Source organism: Galeopterus variegatus, unplaced genomic scaffold (assembly GCF_000696425.1).
Source record: "Galeopterus variegatus unplaced genomic scaffold, G_variegatus-3.0.2 Scaffold533, whole genome shotgun sequence".
NCBI classification, from domain to species: Eukaryota; Metazoa; Chordata; class Mammalia; order Dermoptera; family Cynocephalidae; genus Galeopterus; species Galeopterus variegatus.
Genome location: NW_007726644.1, coordinates 609175 through 616537, shown reverse-complemented (window position 1 = coordinate 616537; position 7363 = coordinate 609175).

Sequence of the window (7363 nt, the reverse complement as noted above, 5' to 3'; positions counted from 1 at the left end):
GAGCAAATGTGGACGTCAACACTGTTGTACCGGCTCACACCGTCTGACTGAGCGGGGCTCACGGGCCACAGAGCAAATGTGGACGTCAACACTGTTGTACCGGCTCACACCGTTGTTTTTCAGACAAGAGGTCTATATACACATGCCTGATCCTTTTGAATCCCATTTGAGTCACTTGACTGAGCGGGGCTCACGGGCCACAGAGCAAATGTGGACGTCAACACTGTTGTACCGGCTCACACCGCTGTTTTTCAGACAAGAGGTCTATATACACATGCCTGATCCTTTTGAATCCCATTTGAGTCACAGCCCTTAGATAAATGGGCTCTCCTGAGAAATAAATACGGTTACTATGTTCACTACCAACAGCGCAGTCTTTGTTTTTGCTTGTTTTACTATTGACCTAAGCTCACAGCTACATTTTATAATTTGCTATATCTGAATTACTTAGAGTGATTATACACTGTTGATCTCAGGATTTAATGTTTAATACTTTGGGAAATGGACAGTGTGATAAATTCAGGCACCTCCTCACTTTTATTGATGATTTGAGAATTAAGCAAGTGGTTCAATCCAAGCTGGTGTAAGGCGAGCTCACAGTGGCGGGGGTGGGGGGACAAGGGGCCGGGCACTGACACACAGAGGAGATATGGGCTCAGGCCCTCTGCTAAGGAGGTGAAATCCATATGTGCATACTGGAGATGGACTGTGGAATACTTCAGCTAATAGTGAGGGTTTTAGGGGGCAAAGATGCTGAACTCTGCAGGGGTTTGCAGGGGTGATGGGTCTGAGGGATTTTGAGACAAGACTGGCTGCAGGGGGGAAGCAGGAGCAAGCATAGGCCTGAGTGCAGGTGATGAGCATATTGAGGAGAGATCATTCTAGAAGGAGCACAGGAGTTGGGGAGGTTTGGGGGAGGAAAGTCTTCTGCTGCGGTGGCACTGGGTGGTGCTAGTTCTTGGAGAGGGCTGAGATGCAGGGAGCTGCTGGTCCCCAAGGACAACATTGGATTATGGGTCAGGCTCCTCGCTGGGCGCAGCAGGAGGGTCAGCCCGCACCCCCTCCTTTCTGACCAAACCCGGCCCATCTGAGCCTGGACCTTTCACCCCTCTGCCTTCCTGGCTCTGGGCCTGACTGTCACGCTGTTCTTGTTGTTGTTGTTGTAAACTTTGTTTTAACTTCCCCAATAAACTCTCCATCCCAAGCAAACACCCACTGGAAGTCGGCCCTGCTCAGGAGACCCTGTTATAATCCTGGGTCTCATCGCTTCTAGACAACCTCTCTTGAGGGGTCCTTTATCACACGGGCCTCAGTGTTTTTAGGTAAAAATGAAAGAGTGGGGTTGGGTGATATCAGAAACTGCTTAACTCTGAAGTATTATAAGTACTTCATAATCACCCGCAAATGAATGGTCTTCTTTGACATTAAACAAAATGTAGGAAGATAAACCAAAAGCAGCAGACCAATGAACCAGCTCCAGCGGCTGCCCAGGTGCCGGGCCTGCCTGTGGGGCCATGGCTGTGTCTCTACAGAGCAGCGTGGCCGGGCCTATCATCCCTGTGTGAAACCTCCTCCTCCTGGCCACACTGCCATCAACTGACATTTACACTCCATCCATCTTCCTCTAACAACCGCCGCCCCCAAGGAACACCTCAGTCATCTTTCCCAGAATCACGACGTGAGTCTTGGGGAGAGGGGCCCCACTGAGTGTACAGTCTGCTCCCTGCACTGAGAAGGGCAGGACCCTCTACCCACTTCCCACGGCCACATGACTGCAGGATCTCTGCTCAGTTTTTCTATCATAATGGAGGACATGGCGGTGACACTCCCCGATGGCCATGTGTAAACCCAGCAGAGATGCTGCTGGAGGTAGCGAGGGGTGTGCTTTAGGTTCTGAGTGCCACGGGAGGCTCCCCAGCCTCGCTGTCCCCTCTGAGGACGGCCAGCTGCGCAAACCTCCCTCCCTCCATCCATTATGATCCATTATCAGATGGAAGCCTTCCAGCTCCTGGTGAGAAGCAGAAGTGCGCTAATGTCCACACAGGGACGGAATTATTGACCATGAACTGAGGAAGTGCATTTTTTTCTTCTTCCCCTGTGATTGAAATTACTAATTAGATCAACCTGAAATTAAAACGATTCCAAGACTGAAACACTTGGGGAAGAATCTCTTGAAGTCCGTTTTTCATCACTGAGCTGAGACTAAATTATGCTGTCAAAATGCCATATTATTTCAAATTAGCCAAATTAATTAATCTAGCTCAGTCCTTGGCTATATTAATCATCTGTTTTAGAATTTTATTAGAGAAAGAACGTGACTTTTTCAGCTTTAGTGTGTATAGATGAACTTCACTGGCAGGTGGCTTTTCTTCTGTTCAAAGCTGGTATTTTAAAATCTAGGCAGTATTAGAATTCCCTCAAATATGCTCACATTAAATTTCAGTTTTCTGCTTTATCTGGTTTGTGTATGAAAATATCTACCTTTCTACTGTTAAGATTGCAAGGAGTGATTGTTATTATTTTTTCTTTTTTCTTGGGCACTCAAATGTGTTAAACTATTAGTTTATATACAACCCATTTTTATGACAGTTCTCTTAAATGCCAGAAATTCAGAAGTCTGTGCATAAGAGATTTCTGCTGAAGTCATTTAGGCATTGCAGTCACTCTGGATTCTCCAGAAATGCCCAGAGCCAAGTCACTAGTGGGGAAGGATGTCACCCACAAGAAGCCCACCTGCCAACTCCTCATTCACATCTTGAATGGTTCCAAGAGACAGTGATCTCTTCCTGCATGTTAGTGACGGTGCCCATTGAATTCACACTCGACTTATTCCTCACAATTCATCAGAAAATGCCATCCATAGAAAAATAGTGATGCTGGTGGCGATATTTTTGACAAAAGGATTGGATAGTAGATGTCAGATTGGCATTGAGTCCCTGCTTTCTGATAACCCTCCCTTTAGAAACTGAGGCAAGCATTTCAGGGACATGTACAAAATAAATGCTTCCTGAAGAAATTATGGGCTGCATTATTTTTTGGTGGAATAATGCTTTCACTGGATTCATAATGTTGTCAATATTTTATAAAAAATATGTTAAGTTGAAAATTCTTTAGGATACTAGGTTCCTCATTTAGACTACAGAGCTGATACCAAGATTGGAAGTAATACCAGAGATATAAGAAAGGCCTAAATATGCTTTTGTTTGAAGATAGTAGGATCACAATAAAGTTAGGCCACCTACAGTACAGTCACAAAAAATAATATGACATTTATGAAGCATCCCTAAAGTTAGCCCATGCTCTTCAATGTCAAGCACACATTTTATTAGACAACTTTGCTTTATTCTATCTATTTTAACATCTGTGTGTTCAGTGACTTCATAAATCTTACCACTGTGTATTACACAGATTTTATCATCTAGTGTGACCATGATCAAGATTTTTACCTTAGAGAGTACTTATATATAACAGTAGACTAAAAACTAGAATGGCTTCTGTATTGTACACACACACAGAGCACATCCAGTGGTGCACACACAAACACGTATACAAATTTCTTCATAAATCTTACCACTGTGTATTACACAGATTTTACCACCTAGTGTGACCATGATCAAGATTTTTACCTTAGAGAGTACTTATATATAACAGTAGACTAAAAACTAGAATGGCTCTGTATTGTACACACACACAGAGCACATCCAGTGGTGCACACACAAACACGTATACAAATTTGACCATTAGTGTTATGTGTTGAATTGTGTCCCCCCAAAATTCATATGTTGATATCCTAGCCCTCGTTATCTCAGAATGTGACCTTATTTGGAGATACAGTCTCTATAGGGGTAAACAATTTAAAATGAAATTATTAGAGTAGGCCTTAATCCAATATGACTGGTGTTCTTATAAAAAGGAAAAATTTGGACACGTAGGCACATATGCAGGGAAAACGATGTAAAGAGACACAGGGAGGAGACAGCCATCCACATTCCAGGAAGAGAGGCCTGGAACAGATTGGTTCTCACAGCCTCAGAAGAGACCAACTCTGCTGGCACCTTGATCTCCAACTTCCAGCCTCCAGAGGTATGAGAAAATATATTTCTGGTCTGCAGTGCTTTGTTATGGCAGCACCAGCAGACAAATACAGTTACTGAGCAACACAAAGAAGCCAGCTTGTGGAGAGTCAAGTGGAAACACTCAGCCCCAGGTCAACAACTCTGCAGCTCCATGGTGCTGGACACACAGGCTGTGGTACTCAGTGGCTGTGGTGGCATCAGAAGAGCCTTGGTAGTAGACCTGTCTGTGGGACAAGCATAGCTGTGGCTCCAGATGCATTTCTGGTTGTCTTAGTCTATTTTGTAAGCCAACCAACATCTCTTCAAACATTTCTTTTCTTCTTAAATCATTCAAAATTACTGTTGTTTGTAACTAATGACCTTGACTGGTACAGAAACTGGTACTAAGAGTGGTTGTAGCCAGCAGGCTTTAGGGAAATTTGGAGTCTGGAATTACTGAGGTAAAAGGCATAAAAATACAACTTATATTAAAGGATGTGAGTCTGCCAATCCATGACATGCAGTGATAAAATAGGTAATGTAATTCACCATAGTTCACCATAACAAAGGACGCATTGGTGGTCAGGCTCTGGGGTATCCAGTTACTACTACTGTAGAATTGAATTAGGAGCATAAAGAATTCAAATATATTTGAGGTGGGATGGCCAACTACTTATCCTTGAAGACACAGGACAACAGGCCTAAATCCTTAAATTTTAACCAAAGGGAACTCATGAGATTTTAGTATTTGTGCTAAAAGAACATCTTATAGCTGCAGAGCTATGCTGACTGAAAACCAAAAGCACATTTTCATCTGGTGTGCTATTACGTTACAATGCTTGCTAAATTTAAAACTGATCCATGTATTTTCTGTGTAAGAGAGGTAACCCAAGAATGGAAATGGAGAGATGTAGAAAGGTTTTGCATTTTGGGGTATCCTGTGCCCTCCTGAGACAGGACAGGGCCAGGCCTGTGAACCAAGTCAACTCCATTTTCCTTGCAGAGGACACTGTATTACTTTTCCACTCCTCAGTCATAAGACCCCCGAGGCACATGATTACCCCATGGCCCTGATAAAAGTGGCTGAGAGAAACTAGTTGGGTATAACACAACTCCATATTTTTCAGAGATGCAAAAACCCTTCCCCAAGACTTGTTAAAATATAACTATTAGCTTTGTTTAAAACTTGTTACGATGTACCCATTCTTTCTTTTCCCATAATTGTAAAGAGTAAGTTACATATTAACCTTAACACCCGCTGAGCAGTTACATGCAAGATGCTCCTGGTACTAACCTCCTTCGTGACCACTGTTAAGATACCAGAAATCATCAAAGCAAGATGCTGACATCAATTGAGGAACTGCTTACTCTTAAAAAATAACCCTTCCCTAACTTCCCCCAGCACTAGCCTGACTCCTGCATGTGCACAAGTCTTCAAGGTGGCTGCTACAACAACCCTTCTGGGATGATGACAGTGAGTAACACCACCATTCTGGACCTACTGAGAAGGTGCAAGGACCAGAGACTGAACTGAGCATGCATCTGTGATGCAGCCAGGAAGAACAGAATGGATCACCTCTGGAGGCCCACAGTGATGATGCTGGCCCTCACCCCTTCGCCTACAAAGGACCCTGAACAGCTCCCCCTGGGGAGCTAGCTGCCCTACAGCTCCCTACTTTATGCATAAGCTCTCTAATCTTTGAATAAAGCACTACTTGCTTCACTGCGGGACTCATTATCCATTTATATGACTTCAAGACCCAAGAACCTGGTCCTGTGACACTCCAACTCCCACTGAGCCTTTCTGGACAGCCAAATAAGCCCCTCCTCCCTTCTCTGATGAGGATTTTTACTCATTGAAGACTGTGTCACCCTCTCATCTGGCAGAGTCACCACACAGGAGAAAGCCAGTCACATGCGTGCCTCAGTCACACCTTGTCTTCTTGTCTCCAGAACTGCATCTGGAGTTTGGCCTTCATAAGATCCAAGGGTAGATTTTCTAGGAGAGGAAAAACACTTTCTTCTAGCATTCTAGGTTCTGTGGCCAGTCTAAGAATTAAATTGACATATGACAGATTAATAGGATAAATGAATTTTAATTTTACACATACACACAGGAGTCTCACACAAAAAAAATGAGACTTAAAGAAGCAACCAGGTAATTGAGACCTAGATATCATCCAGAGCTGCAAAGAGGGTAGAAGTTTGAGGCTTCTGGGGGTGGCAGTGGAGGCAAATTATGGGAAAGTGAGGGGGAGAGATGTCTGGCGAATAAAGTTTGCCTTGTTATGCAGACAAGAGTCAGTTGATAAAAGTTGTCTTAGAGCAGCTCTCTTCCTGTACAGATACCTTTACTTATGGAAATTTCCCTTACAAGTGTAAATTTCATTCAGAAAAGGAAAATTTATACTTTGCTCAAGGGGAGATAAAGAGCTTTTCCTGTGTTACCTGGTTCTTAATTTCCTTTAGCTCAAAAAAATCAATATGCAAAAGTAGCATATTTTGGGGTGGCATGTTCTGAACCCCTTCAACTTACAAAGACAATACTTTGAGGAGAAAGCTTGTATACCAAAGTGTTTACAAGACTGTCAATTCATATGAGCAAAAAAAATAGAGACTATGTTTAAGAATAGATCCTGAAGATGCCTCACCAAGGTGGGCAAAAAATTTTTAGATAGGATTGGACTGAATAATAAAGAAGCCTTTTCAAGAGTCTGGGGTCACAGCGGTAGCTCAACTAGATTAAAATGATTCTAGCAATATTCTTGTTTAACTACCTAAAACAAACTCAATAAAGAACCACATGAGATTAATTTCAATTGCCAGAAAGTTCTTCATATACTATAGAATCAAAATCTTTTAGTGTGTGAATGTTGCAATAGATTATCAACTGAATTTGCCCACTTACCCTAATTATGTCCTACAAAGTGGGCCATTAGCAGGAAGGCAATTCCTTCAGTAAAGTCTTGAGAAATATATTCAACTGAGGAGTACAAGCATTTAAAAAAATTCTTTAGAAACTTTTCTCTGATTCAGGATCATGAGCAGGGTGGTAGAGTGCTGTTGTTGAAATGGGCACCTGATTTCCCTGGGGGTTGAGGAGTACAAGCCTTTAAAAAAATTCTTTAGAAACTTTTCTCTGATTGCCAGGATCATGAGCAGGGTGGTAGAGTGCTGTTGTTGAAATGGGCACCTGATTTCCCTGGGGGTGACAGTCATGAGCACACTTAACTGACAGGGCTGTGCAGGGCAAGCACCTGACATGGAAGCAGGACTATGAAAAGTCCTTATGGACTTTTGGTGGTGGC